Source organism: Heteronotia binoei, chromosome 8, assembly GCF_032191835.1.
Source record: "Heteronotia binoei isolate CCM8104 ecotype False Entrance Well chromosome 8, APGP_CSIRO_Hbin_v1, whole genome shotgun sequence".
Classification (NCBI taxonomy): Eukaryota; Metazoa; Chordata; class Lepidosauria; order Squamata; family Gekkonidae; genus Heteronotia; species Heteronotia binoei.
The window spans coordinates 127,849,642-127,861,997 of NC_083230.1; the positions used below are offsets into that span (position 1 = coordinate 127,849,642).

General features: G+C 51.5%; 2 non-coding genes across 2 annotated transcripts; both read left to right on the forward strand.

Annotated features, from left to right (window-relative positions):
- Positions 1-2,109: 2,109 nt before the first annotated feature.
- TRNAP-AGG (transfer RNA proline (anticodon AGG)) lies at positions 2,110-2,181 on the forward strand. Its single transcript has one exon. It is a non-coding gene; the product is annotated as a tRNA-Pro (tRNA).
- Positions 2,182-5,010: 2,829 nt separating this feature from the next.
- On the forward strand, positions 5,011-5,082 carry TRNAP-AGG (transfer RNA proline (anticodon AGG)). Its single transcript has one exon. It is a non-coding gene; the product is annotated as a tRNA-Pro (tRNA).
- The last annotated feature ends 7,274 nt before the right edge of the window (positions 5,083-12,356 follow it).

Genomic DNA, 12,356 nt, shown 5'->3' on the forward strand with positions numbered 1-12,356 from the left:
TGAATTGTGGAGGGTGAGTTTGGGCTAGCTGACCCTGGAGGTCCATTCCAACTCTATGATCCTATAAGAACATAAGAGAAGTCATGTTGGATTAGGCCAATGGCCCCTCCAGTCCAACACTCTGTTTCACATAAGAACATAAGAGAAGCCATGTTGGATCAAGCCAATGGCCCATCCAGTCCAACACTCTGTGTCACATAAGAACATAACAGAAGCCATGTTGGATCAGGTCAGTGGCCCCTCCAGTCCAACACACTGTGTCACATAAGAACAGAAGAGAAGCCATGTTGGATCAGGCCAATGGCCCATCCAGTCCAACACTCTGTGTCACAGAAGAACATCAGAGAAGCCATGTTGGATCAGGCCAATGGCCCATCCAGTCCAACACCCTGTGTCACATAAGAACATAAGAGAAGCCGTGTTGGATCAGACCAATGGCCCATCCAGTCCAACACTCTGTGTCACATAAGAACATAAGAGGAGCGATGCTGGATCAGGCCAGTGGCCCCTCCAGTCCAACACTCTGTGTCACATAAGAACAGAAGAGAAGCCATGTTGGATCAGGCCAATGGCCCATCCAGTCCAACACTCTGTGTCACAGAAGAATATCAGAGAAGCCATGTTGGATCAGGCCAATGGCCCATCCAGTCCAACACCCTGTGTCACATAAGAACATAAGAGAAGCCATGTTGGATCAGGCCAGTGGCCGATCCAGTCCAACGCTCTGTGTCACATAAGAACAGAAGAGAAGCCATGTTGGGTCAGGCCAATGGCCCATCCAGTCCAACACTCTGTGTCACAGAAGAACATAAGAGAAGCCATGTTGGATCAGGCCAATGGCCCATCCAGTCCAACACTCTGTGCCACATAAGAACATAAGAGAAGCCATGTTGGATCTGACCAATGGCCCATCCAGTCCAACACCCTGTGTCACATAAGAACATAAGAGAAGCCATGTTGGATCAGGCCAGTGGCCCATCCAGTCCAACGCTCTGTGTCACATAAGAACAGAAGAGAAGCCATGTTGGATCAGGCCAATGACCCATTCAACACTCTGTGTCATGTAAGAGAAGCCATGTTGGATCAGGCCAATGGCCCATCCAGTCCAACACTCTGTGTCACAGAAGAACATCAGAGAAGCCATGTTGGATCAGGCCAATGGCCCATCCAGTCCAACACCCTGTGTCACATGAGAACATAAGAGAAGTCATGTTGGATCAGGCCAATGGCCCATCCAGTCCAACACTGTGTCACACAGTGGCCAAAAACACCCAGGTGCCATCAGGAAGTCCACCAGTGGGGCCAGGACACTTGAACCCCCAGACAGAGAGTAAGTGGAGACTCCTCCACTTGCACCTGCTGGAATGGCCTTGGGTCAGCCAAAGCTCTCTTATCTGGGAGAACCGGCTTTGATTCCCCGCTTTTCCACTTGCACCTGCTGGAATGGCCTTGGGTCAGCCAGAGCTCTCTTATCTGGGAGAACCAGGTTTGATTCCCCACTCCTCCACTTGCACCTGCTAGCATGGCCTTGGGTCAGCCAGAGCTCTGGCAGAGGTTGTCCTTGAAAGGGCAGCTGCTGTGAGAGCCCTCTGCAGCCCCGCCCACCTCACAGGGTGTCTGTTGTGGGGAAGGAAGGGAAAGGAGATTAGGAGCCGCTCTGAGACTCTTCGGAGTGGAGGGCAGGATATAATTCCAATATCATCATCATCATCACCAAACGAGCGTGTTGGTCTGAAGCAGTTGAACAAAGCAGGAGTCACGTTGCACCTTTAAGACCAACCGATTTTTATTTAGAACGTCTGCTTTGGTGTACTCTGAAGCACACTTCATCAGACGAGGAATCCAGCACAGTGAACAGTGTAATAGCTTCTCCCTCCTGCTGGCTCTCTTCCCAGCCTGGAAAAGCCCTTCTCCTGACGTGGCAGGGACATCCACAGCTGCCCTCCGAGCAAAGGGAGGGCGGAGAGTTTTGCGAGGGGCCCAGGAGAGCCCTCCAGGCTGGAGGGAGACGCCTCCTCCTTTTGGCCTGCCAGGAACGCTAAAGCAGAAGGCAAGCTGGCAATTACCTCTCGGCCTGAAGAGAACATCTGGAAGGCATCTGCAACAGCCGGCTCGTTGGTCTAGGGGTATGATTCTCGCTTAGGGTGCGAGAGGTCCCGGGTTCAAATCCCGGACGAGCCCTGCTTTTTGTCTGACAGCACAGACTGAGGAAGTACAACATTGAAGGAGGAAGGGGGGGGGGGAATTGATACCCACGTCTTCTTTCTATACCAGGCCAGCCTGTTTATGTTTGCAGTCCAGACATGCGAAAGGACTCTGGAGAGTCTAGAAGTTTTGCAAATGCACTCTCCCTTACTTCAGGTCTACGTTGGCTTGCAATTTTACACCCAGGCTGCTACTGTGGAAGCTGCAGGAGTTACTTGACAGCTATATTTTTATCTATTAGATTCATTTTTAGAAGCCCTCAGATTTATACCCCACCCTTCTCTCTGAATCAGAGTCTCCGAGAGGCTCACAATCTCCTTTACCTCCCCCCCACACACACAACAGACACCCTGAGAGAGCTCTGACAAAAACTGCCCTTTCGAGGACAACTCTGCAAGAGCTATGGCTGACCCAAGGCCATTCCAGCAGCTGCAAGGGGAGGAGTGGGGAATCAAACCCGGTTCTCCCAGATAAGAGAGCTATGGCTGACCCAAGGCCATTGCAGCAGCTGCAAGTGGAGGAGTGGGGAATCAAACCCGGTTCTCCCAGTTAAGAGAGCTCTGGCTGACCCAAGGCCATTCCAGCAGCTGCAAGTGGAGGAGTGGGGAATCGAACCCGGTTCTCCCAGATAAGAGAGCTCTGGCTGACCCAAGGCCATTCAAGCAGCTGCAAGGGGAGGAGTGGGGAATCAAACCCGGTTCTCCCAGAGAAAAGAGCTCTGGCTGACCCAAGGCCATTCCAGCAGCTGCAAGTGGAGGAGGGGGGAATCAAACCCGGTTCTCCCAGATAAAAGAGATATGGCTGACCCAAGGCCATTCCAGCAGCTGCAAGGGGAGGAGTGGGGAATCAAACCCGGTTCTCCCAGAGAAAAGAGCTCTGGCTGACCCAAGGCCATTCCAGCAGCTGCAAGTGGAGGAGGGGGGAATCAAACCCGGTTCTCCCAGATAAGAGAGCTCTGGCTGACCCAAGGCCATTCCAGCAGCTGCAAGTGGAGGAGTGGTGAATCAAACCCGGTTCTCCCAGATAAGAGAGCTCTGGCTGACCTAAGGCCATTGCAGCAGCTGCAGGTGGAGGAGTGGGGAATCAAACCAGGTTCTCTCAGATAAGAATCCATGCACTTAAACACTACAAAGCAGGAGTCAAGTAGCACCTTTAAGACCAGCCAAGTTTTATTTAGAACATAAGCTTTCATGTGTTCTTAAGCACACTTCATCAGGCGAGGAATCCAGCACAGTGAGCCAAGCCATACAGAGCTGAGCAGAGCCATCCAGAGCTGGTAGGCAGTGGCCCAGAATGCAACAGGGTACAGATTTAAGAACCAATGACAGCGAAGTAAAATTACCTGGTAGGCAGTGGTTTAGAATGTAAAATGGTACAATGACAGAACGGTAAAATTAACAAATTGAGCAAACCTTTGATCTGAGTAGCAGGAGCATGCGAAAGCAACAAAACGGTAGTATGTCAAAATGTGAGATTGTCTGTCAACGACAATGGGCGATGGGTTCAATATATGTAATGGGATAAGCAACCAAAGTCCCTGTTTGAGTGTGTCAATACAGCTAAAAGAGAAATACATTGGATAGTGACGTTCTTGTCCACCTAATGTACTTTTTAACATGTAAACGGAATTCTAGTTTGCCACAGGAAGAAGGAATACAATAAAATATAGTGAAAATGGGTAAGGCACGTGTAATGAGATATACAGCCAATATCCCTATTTTGAGTATGTCAGTACAAATAATTATACCGAAGATGAAGAAGAAGATATTGGATTTATATCCCGCCCTCCACTCCGAAGAGTCTCAGAGCGGCTCACAATCTCCTTTACCTTCCTCCCCCACAACAAACACCCTGTGAGGTGGGTGGGGCTGGAGAGGGCTCTCACAGCAGCTGCCCTTTCAAGGACAACCTCTGCCAGAGCTATGGCTGACCCAAGGCCATTCCAGCAGGTGCAAGTGGAGGAGTGGGGAATCAAACCCGGTTCTCCCAGATAAGAGTCCAGACACTTAACCACTACACCAAACTGGCTCTCAATTCTACACAATTCTAAATGAGAAACGCGTAGGAATACTGTGGATGTATAGCTATACTCACTGAGAGTGGGTGTCTGTTATGAGATAAAAAAACCAATATCCCTGTTCAGTCCTGGGGAGGTGTTTGTTCCAAGTTTCATAATAATTTGTAAGTAAGCAATTTCTCTCTACTACACTACACTTAACCACTGCACCAAACTGGCAATCCTAACTCCTCTGTGACTGTTATTATTTATTTGGAAAGCTCCATCATTGGGTGTAGGGCTTGGGAGAGCCCAGGGGTCCCACCCCAGGGAGCATGTAAGCTGCACTTGGCATGAGGGAGGGAAGGGAAGACAAGAAAGCAATACTCCTTGCTCTTTGCAAAATTTCTTCCAGGCCAAACTTGCCCAGGGATCCTGGAGGTTTTGTGCCTTCTGCTGGCCATAGAGCAGAGGTCACTGGCGGAGTGAGGCGAGAGGTAAGCTGTGAACGTTCTGCATTTGTAGGGGGTTGGACTAGATGACCCCTGGGAGTACCGTCTGGTTCTAATATTTCTGTTTCCCATACTTTTGACTCAGGTTGTGTATGGAAAGATGACCCAAAAAGCCACTGAAAACCCTAGTTCTCAGGATGCACAGACAGCTTATGGAGATGTGCTTGCAGGCTGAGTTTCACGAATTGCGTCAGGGTCCTTTTATCTCTCCACAAATACACATTAACTTGACTGTATGGTCTCCAGGCGTTGCCGGTGCGTACTCCTCAAAACATCTGATAAATCACTGCTCCAGCTGGCTTGTTGGTCTAGGGGTATGATTCTCGCTTAGGGTGCGAGAGGTCCCGGGTTCAAATCCCGGACAAGCCCTCCTTTTAACCTACAAAGGTATGCTTGGAAAGGGAATACAGTGAAGCTGATACATTTTGCTTTTGGTGACACTTTGGTGTAGGGGTTAAGTGTATGGATTCTTATCTGGTAGAACCGGATTTGCTCCCCCACTTGCAGCTGCAGGAATGGCCTTGGGTCAGCCATAGCTTTGGCAGAGGTTGTCGTTGAAAGGGCAGCTTCTGTCAGAGCTCTCTCAGCCCCACCCACCTCACAGGGTGTCTGTTGTGGGGGAGGAAGGGAAAGGAGATTGTAGGCCGCTCTGAGACTCTGTCCTTGAAAGGGCAGCTGCTGTCAGAGCTCTCTCAGCCCCACCTACCTCACAGGGTGTCTGTTGTGGGGGGGAAAGATAAAGGAGATTGCAAGTCACTTTGAATCTCATTGTAAATCACTCTGATTCAGAGAGAAGGGCGGGGTATAAATCTGCAGTCGTCTTCTTCTTTTCTCAATGAGCAGGGAAACACTGCCTGAAATTAAGTCTTTGGCTGGACTATTTTCCAGTTTTGCTGCTATGGATTCTGTATAGAAGGTCGAACATCTGCTGAAAATACATTAATCGGTTCGATGAGATTTTCTGGCTGCACATTAAAAATCATGGGGAAATGTTAGATTGACTCTCCCTTCTCTATTTAACTGTATAGTTGCATTTTTTTTGCATTGGTCTTCCTCCTGTGTAGCCTGACAGGCATAGATTTCACAGGTTAAGCTTTCCTTGGCATGAATATATATATATATATATTATATATATATATATATATATATATATATATAATATATATATATATATATATAAAAGGGGGGGGGGAAATGTGCATTTGCCATATTTTCAATATCTTCAGGCCAACCTAAGCATACGTTTAGTGCCGCTAATCTTCTGAATCCCTGAACCAGGAGGGAATATCAGGTGAAGGCCTCAGCCTCTCTGCACTGCTGCTGGCCCTCCAGAGGAACTGGTTGGCCTCTGTGTGAGACAGGAGTCTGGACTAGATGGGCCCTCCCTGGTCTGATCCAGCAGGGCTCTTCTGATGTTCTTATGAAGGCCTCAGCCTCTCTGCCCTGTTGTTGGCCCTCCAGAGGAACTGGGTGGCCACTGTGTGAGACAGGAGGCTGGACTAGATGGACCCTCCCTGGTCTGATCCAGCAGGGCTCTTCTGATATTCTTATGAAGGCCTTGGCCTCTCTGCCCTGCTGTTGGCCCTCCAGAGGAACTGGTTGGCTACTGTGTGAGACAGGAGGCTGGACTAGATGGACCCTCCCTGGTCTGATCCAGCAGGGCTCTTCTGAGGTTCTTATAAAGGCCTCAGCCTCTCTGCCCTGTTGTTGTCCCCTCGGAGGAACTGGCTGGCCACTGTGTGAGACAGGAGGCTGAACTAGATGGACCCTCCCTGGTCTGATCCAGCAGGGCTCTTCTGATGTTCTCAGGGGAATGCCTCAGCCTCTCTGCCCTGTTGTTGGCCCTCCAGAGGAGCTGGTTGGCCACTGGGTGAGTCAGGATGCTGGACTAGATGGACTCTCCCTGGTCTGATCCAGCAGGGCTCTTCTGAGGTTCTTATGAAGCCTTCAGCCTCTCTACGCTGTTGCTGGCCCTCCAGAGGAACTGGTTGGCCTCTGTGTGAGACTGGAGGCTGGACTAGATGGACCCTCCCTGGTCTGATCCAGCAGGGCTCTTCTGAGGTTCTTATGAAGGCCTCAGCCTCTCTGCCCTGTTGTTGGCTCTCCAGAGGAACTGGTTGGTCACTGGGTGAGTCAGGATGCTGGACTAGATGGACTCTCCCTGGTCTGATCCAGCAGGGCTCTTCTGATGTTCTTCTCAGGGGAAGGCCACTGCCTCTCTGCCCTGTTGTTGTCCCCTCGGAGGAACTGGCTGGCCACTGTGTGAGACAGGAGGCTGAACTAGATGGGCCCTCCCTGGTCTGATCCAGCAGGGCTCTTCTGATGCTCTCAGGGGAAGGCCTCAGCCTCTCTGCCCTGTTGTTGGCCATCCAGAGGAGCTGGTTGGCCACTGGGTGAGTCAGGATGCTGGACTAGATGGACTCTCCCTGGTCTGATCCAGCAGGGCTCTTCTGATGTTCTTCTCAGGGGAAGGCCATTGCCTCTCTGCCCTGTTGTTGTCCCCTCGGAGGAACTGGCTGGCCACTGTGTGAGACAGGAGGCTGAACTAGATGGGCCCTCCCTGGTCTGATCCAGCAGGGCTCTTCTGATGCTCTCAGGGGAAGGCCTCAGCCTCTCTGCCCTGTTGTCCCCTCAGAGGAACTGGCTGGCCACTGTGTGAGACAGGAGGCTGGACTAGATGGACTCTCCCTGGTCTGATCCAGCAGGGCTCTTCTGAGGTTCTTATGAAGGCTTCAGCCTCTCTAAGCTGTTGCTGACCCTCCAGAGGAACTGGTTGGCCTCTGTGTGAGACTGGAGGCTGGACTAGATGGACACTCCCTGGTCTGATCCAGCAGGGCTCTTCTGATGTTCTTAGGAAGGCCTCAGCCTCTCTGCCCTGTTGTTGGCCCTCCAGAGGAACTGGCTGGCCCCTGTATGAGACAGGATGCTGGACTAGATGGACCCTCTCTGGTCTGATCCAGCAGGCCTCTTCTGATGTTCTTACGAAGGCCTCGGCCTCTCTGCCCTGTTTTTGGCCCCTCAGAGGAACTGGTTGGCCACTGTGTGAGACAGGAGGCTGGACTACATGGACCCTCCGTGGTCTGATCTAGCAGGGCTCTTCTGATGTTCTTATGAAGGCTTCGGCCTCTCTGCCCTGTTGTTGGTCCTCCAGAGGAACTGGTTGGCCACTGTGTGAGACAGGAGGCTGGACTACATGCATCCTCACTGGTCTGATCCAGCAGGGCTCTTCTGATGTTCTAAGCCTTGGCTTTTAATGGGGAATCATACCCAGTTATCCCAGATAAGAGTCCATTGCACCAAACTGCAGGAGCTGTCATGCTGGTGGGATCTGTATGATCTTTCTCCTGGACCAAGAACAGCTGGACTCTCCAGACCACCAAAGCGAGCCCATTGTCCGCATGCAGCTCTATCACTGAGTGGGACATATGCAGCCTGCTGGATTTCTGGGTCATGAATCGTCTTTTCCTTGGCCACATGAACACGCCTTCTGCTGGATCTGACCCTCATCATGAATCGTCTTTTCCTTGGCCACATGAACACGCCTTCTGCTGGATCTGACCCTCAGTCCATCAAAGTCATCATTGCCTACTCAGACTGGCAGCTGCTCTCCAGGGTCTTGGGCAGAGGTCTTTCCCATCCCCTCCTGCCTGGTCCTTTCAACTGGAGATGCTGGGGATTGAAGCTGGGACCTTCTGCATACCAAGCAGAGGCTCTGCCCCTGAGCCACAGCCCCCCCCCCCCACTCAGTGCCCATGTTTGGTATAGTGGTGAAGTGGGCGGACTCTTATCGGAGAGAACCGGGTTCAATTCCTCACTTCTCCACTTGCAGCTGCTGGAGTGACCTTGGGTCAGCCATAACTCTTTCAGAAGCTGTTCCTCTCAAGAGCAATATCTGGGAGAGCTTTCTGAGCCCCTCCTACTTCATAGGGTGTCTGTTGTGGGAAGGGAAGGGCAAGGAGACTGTAAGCTGCTCTGAGATTTGAAGTGGAGGGCAGGATATAAATCCAATCTCCTCCTCCCCTCCTCCTCCTCTTGTTTTTCTTTCTCCCCTCCTCCTTCTTCCTCCTCCTTTTCCCTCCTCCTCCTTCCTCCTCCTTCTCCTCCTCCCCTCCTCCTTCTTCCTCCTCTGCTCCTCTCTTCTTCTCCTCCTTCTCCTCCTCTTCTTCCTCTCCTCCTCCTCCATCCCTCGCTTGGCGCTGATGGGCACTCACGCCCCTTCCGATGGATGCCTTCCCTGAGCCCAGTCTCAGACCCAACTTCGGAGCCAAGGGGAGAGAGGCCTGCCCCACCCTGGGACAGATCAAGGAGGAAAGCGGCTTACGGAGAGGCGATTGGGCCAGCCCCCTGACCTGGGGGGCCGAGAGGGGATTAAGGGCGGCCTGATTACCCTCCACCCTTCCTGCTTCTCTCTTCTGGAGGGCTAATCAGGAAGTCGAGAGGAGAAACGTGTGTGTGTGTGTGTGTGTGTGTGTGCTGGCACCAGACCTTGGCTTTGCGCTTGATGCTGCTAGGTGTTTGCTTCTCCTCCCTGGAAGAGCCCGTGCTGGCAGATCACGCTGACCTAGATTGCACATATACGTGCACGAAGCTGCCATCTATTGAATCAGTCCCTTGGTCCATTGCGGTCAGTACTGCATGCTTTGTCAGCCAGCAGCTCTCCAGGGTCTCAGGCTGAGGTCTTTCCCGTCATCTACAGCAGGGGTGTCAAATTTGCAGCTCGAGAGCCGAATCAGGCCCCCGGAGGACTCCTATCAGGCCCCCGAGCAAGTGGCTGTCATCTGCTTTCTTCTTCCTCTCTCTTGCTTCCTTCTGCATCACGGCTTGCTTTGCCAGGCTTGCTCAATCGCACAGCAGAGCTACTGAACAAGCCTCTCTACCGTCTATTGGCTGAGGCTCCTCCACCTCCCGATTCCCTGGGAAGGAAGGAAAGAGCCAGAGTTTCCTTTGCCCAGTTCCCTGGATCCCAGGAGAGAGATACAAAGAAAGAACCTTTAAGACCAACAAACGCTAGTGCTTTAAGCCTGTTTATTTTAGGTTTTTAAAAATCTTTCATTGTGTTTGTCTGTGTCCTTTATACAGTTTATATCTCTGCTAAAAAAAAGTAGTGCCTTGCGAAAGCGCCAGTCGTTTCCGACTCTAGGGTGACGTTGCTTTCACAACGTTTTCACGTCAGACTTTTTTGCCATTGCCTTCCCCGGTCCTCTACGCTTTCACTCCAGCAAGCTGGGGACTCCTTTGACCGACCTCGGAAGAAGGAAGGCTGAGTCAACCTCGAGCCGGCGACCTGAAAACCCAGCTTCCTCTGGGATTGAACTCAGGTCGTGAGCAGAGCTTAGGACTGCAATACTGCGGCTTTACCACTCGGCTCCACGGGGCTACCTAATCTTAAACAGGTACACATATGGCCCGGCCCAACAAAGTCTCATTATGTTAGATCTGGCCCTCAGAACAAATGAATTTGACAACCCTGATTTACAGCTACTGACAGACAGTTGGTATAGTGGTGAAGTCTGCAGACTCCTATGTGGGAGAAGCGGGTGTGATTCCCCACTCCGCCACTTGCAGCTGCTGGAATGGCCTTGGGTCAGCCAGAGCTCTCTTATCTGGGAGAACCGGGTTTGATTCCCCACTCCTCCACTTGCAGCTGCTGGAATGGCCTTGGGTCAGCCAGAGCTCTCTCATCTGGGAGAATTGGGTTTGATTCCCCACTCCTCCACTCGCAGCTGCTGGAATGGCCTTGGGTCAGCCAGAGCTCTCTTATCTGGGAGAATTGGGTTTGATTCCCCAGTCCTCCACTCGCAGCTGCTGGAATGGCCTTGGGTCAGCCAGAGATCTCTTATCTGGGAGAACCGGTTTGATTCCCCACTCCTCCACTTGCAGCTGTTGGAATGGCCTTGGGTCAGCCATAGCTCTCTTATCTGGGAGAACGGGTTTGATTCCCCACTCCTCCACTTGCACCTGCTGGAATGGCCTTGGGTCAGCCAGAGCTCTCTTATCTGGGAGAACCGGGTTTGATTCCCCACTCCTCCACTTGCAGCTGCTGGAATGGCCTTGGGTCAGCCAGAGCTCTCTTATCTGGGAGAACCGGGTTTGATTCCCCACTCCTCACTTGCAGCTGCTGGAATGGCCTTGGGTCAGCCAGAGCTCTCTTATCTGGGAGAACCGGGTTTGATTCCCCACTCCGCCACTTGCAGCTGCTGGAATGGCCTTGGGTCAGCCAGAGCTCTCTTATCTGGGAGAACCGGGTTTGATTCCCCACTCCTCCACTTGCAGCTGCTGGAATGGCCTTGGGTCAGCCAGAGCTCTCTTATCTGGGAGAACCGGGTTTGATTCCCCACTCCTCCACTTGCAGCTGCTGGAATGGCCTTGGGTCAGCCAGAGCTCTCTAATCTGGGAGAACCGGGTTTGATTCCCCACTCCTCCACTTGCAGCTGCTGGAATGGCCTTGGGTCAGCCAGAGCTCTCTTATCTGGGAGAACCGGGTTTGATTCCCCACTCCTCCACTTGCAGCTGCAGGAATGGTCTTGGGTCAGCCAGAGCTCTCTTATCTGGGAGAACCGGGTTTGATTCCCCACTTCTCCACTTGCAGCTGCTGGAATGGCCTTGGGTCAGCCAGAGCTCTCTAATCTGGGAGAACCAGGTTTGATTTCCCACTCCTCCACTTGCAGCTGCTGGAATGGCCTTGGGTCAGCCAGAGCTTTATCTGGGAGAACCGGGTTTGATTCCCCCCTCCTCCCCTTGCAGCTGCTGGAATGGCCTTGAGTCAGCCATAGCTCTCTTATCTGGGAGAACCGGGTTTGATTCCCCCCTCCTACACTTGCAGCTGCTGGAATGGCCTTGGGTCAGCCAGAGCTCTCTTATCTGGGAGAACTGGGTTTGATTCTCCACTCCTCCACTTGCAGCTGCTGGAATGGCCTTGGGTCAGCCAGAGCTCTCTTATCTGGGAGCACCAGGTTTGATTCCCCACTCCTCTACTTGCAGCTGCTGGAATGGCCTTGGGTTAGCCATAGCTCTCTTATCTGGGAGAACCGGGTTTGATTCCCCACTCCTCCACTTGCAGCTGCTGGAATGGTCTTGGTTCAGCCATAGGTCTCTCCAAGTTTCAAAAAGATTGGACCAGGGAGTCCAGTTCTGTGAGCCCCCAAAGAAGGCTCCCCTATCCTTTATTATTTCCAATGAAGGGAAGGCATTGAAAAGGTGTCCGGTCCCTTTAAATGTGATGGCCATGGACATCTGTTGGCACATTTCAATACTGCTGCTAGGATTCTCCTGGCGCAAAGATGGAAGTCTCAGGAAATCCCCACAAAAATGGACTTAGTGGAGAAAGTTTTGGAAACAGCAGAGACGGATTTCTTATCCCAGTTGTTAACTGGGAAATCTAAAGAAGCAAGAAAACATTGGATTAAACTTTATGCCTGGTTAGATAACGAAGTCTTTTAAGATTCTCTGATGTGAACTAATTTTCTCCTTTTTCCCTGAATCTTATATTATAAAATTTCCCTCTATTGGGATTATTTCCCTCTATTGGGATTGTCAAATTTATTGGACAAGTGTAACAAATGGAGTATACCATAAAATGTCTAATGAATTTAGTGCAATTTAGGCAATAATATCAGAGGAGAAATCTATAATAAGAAAAGATT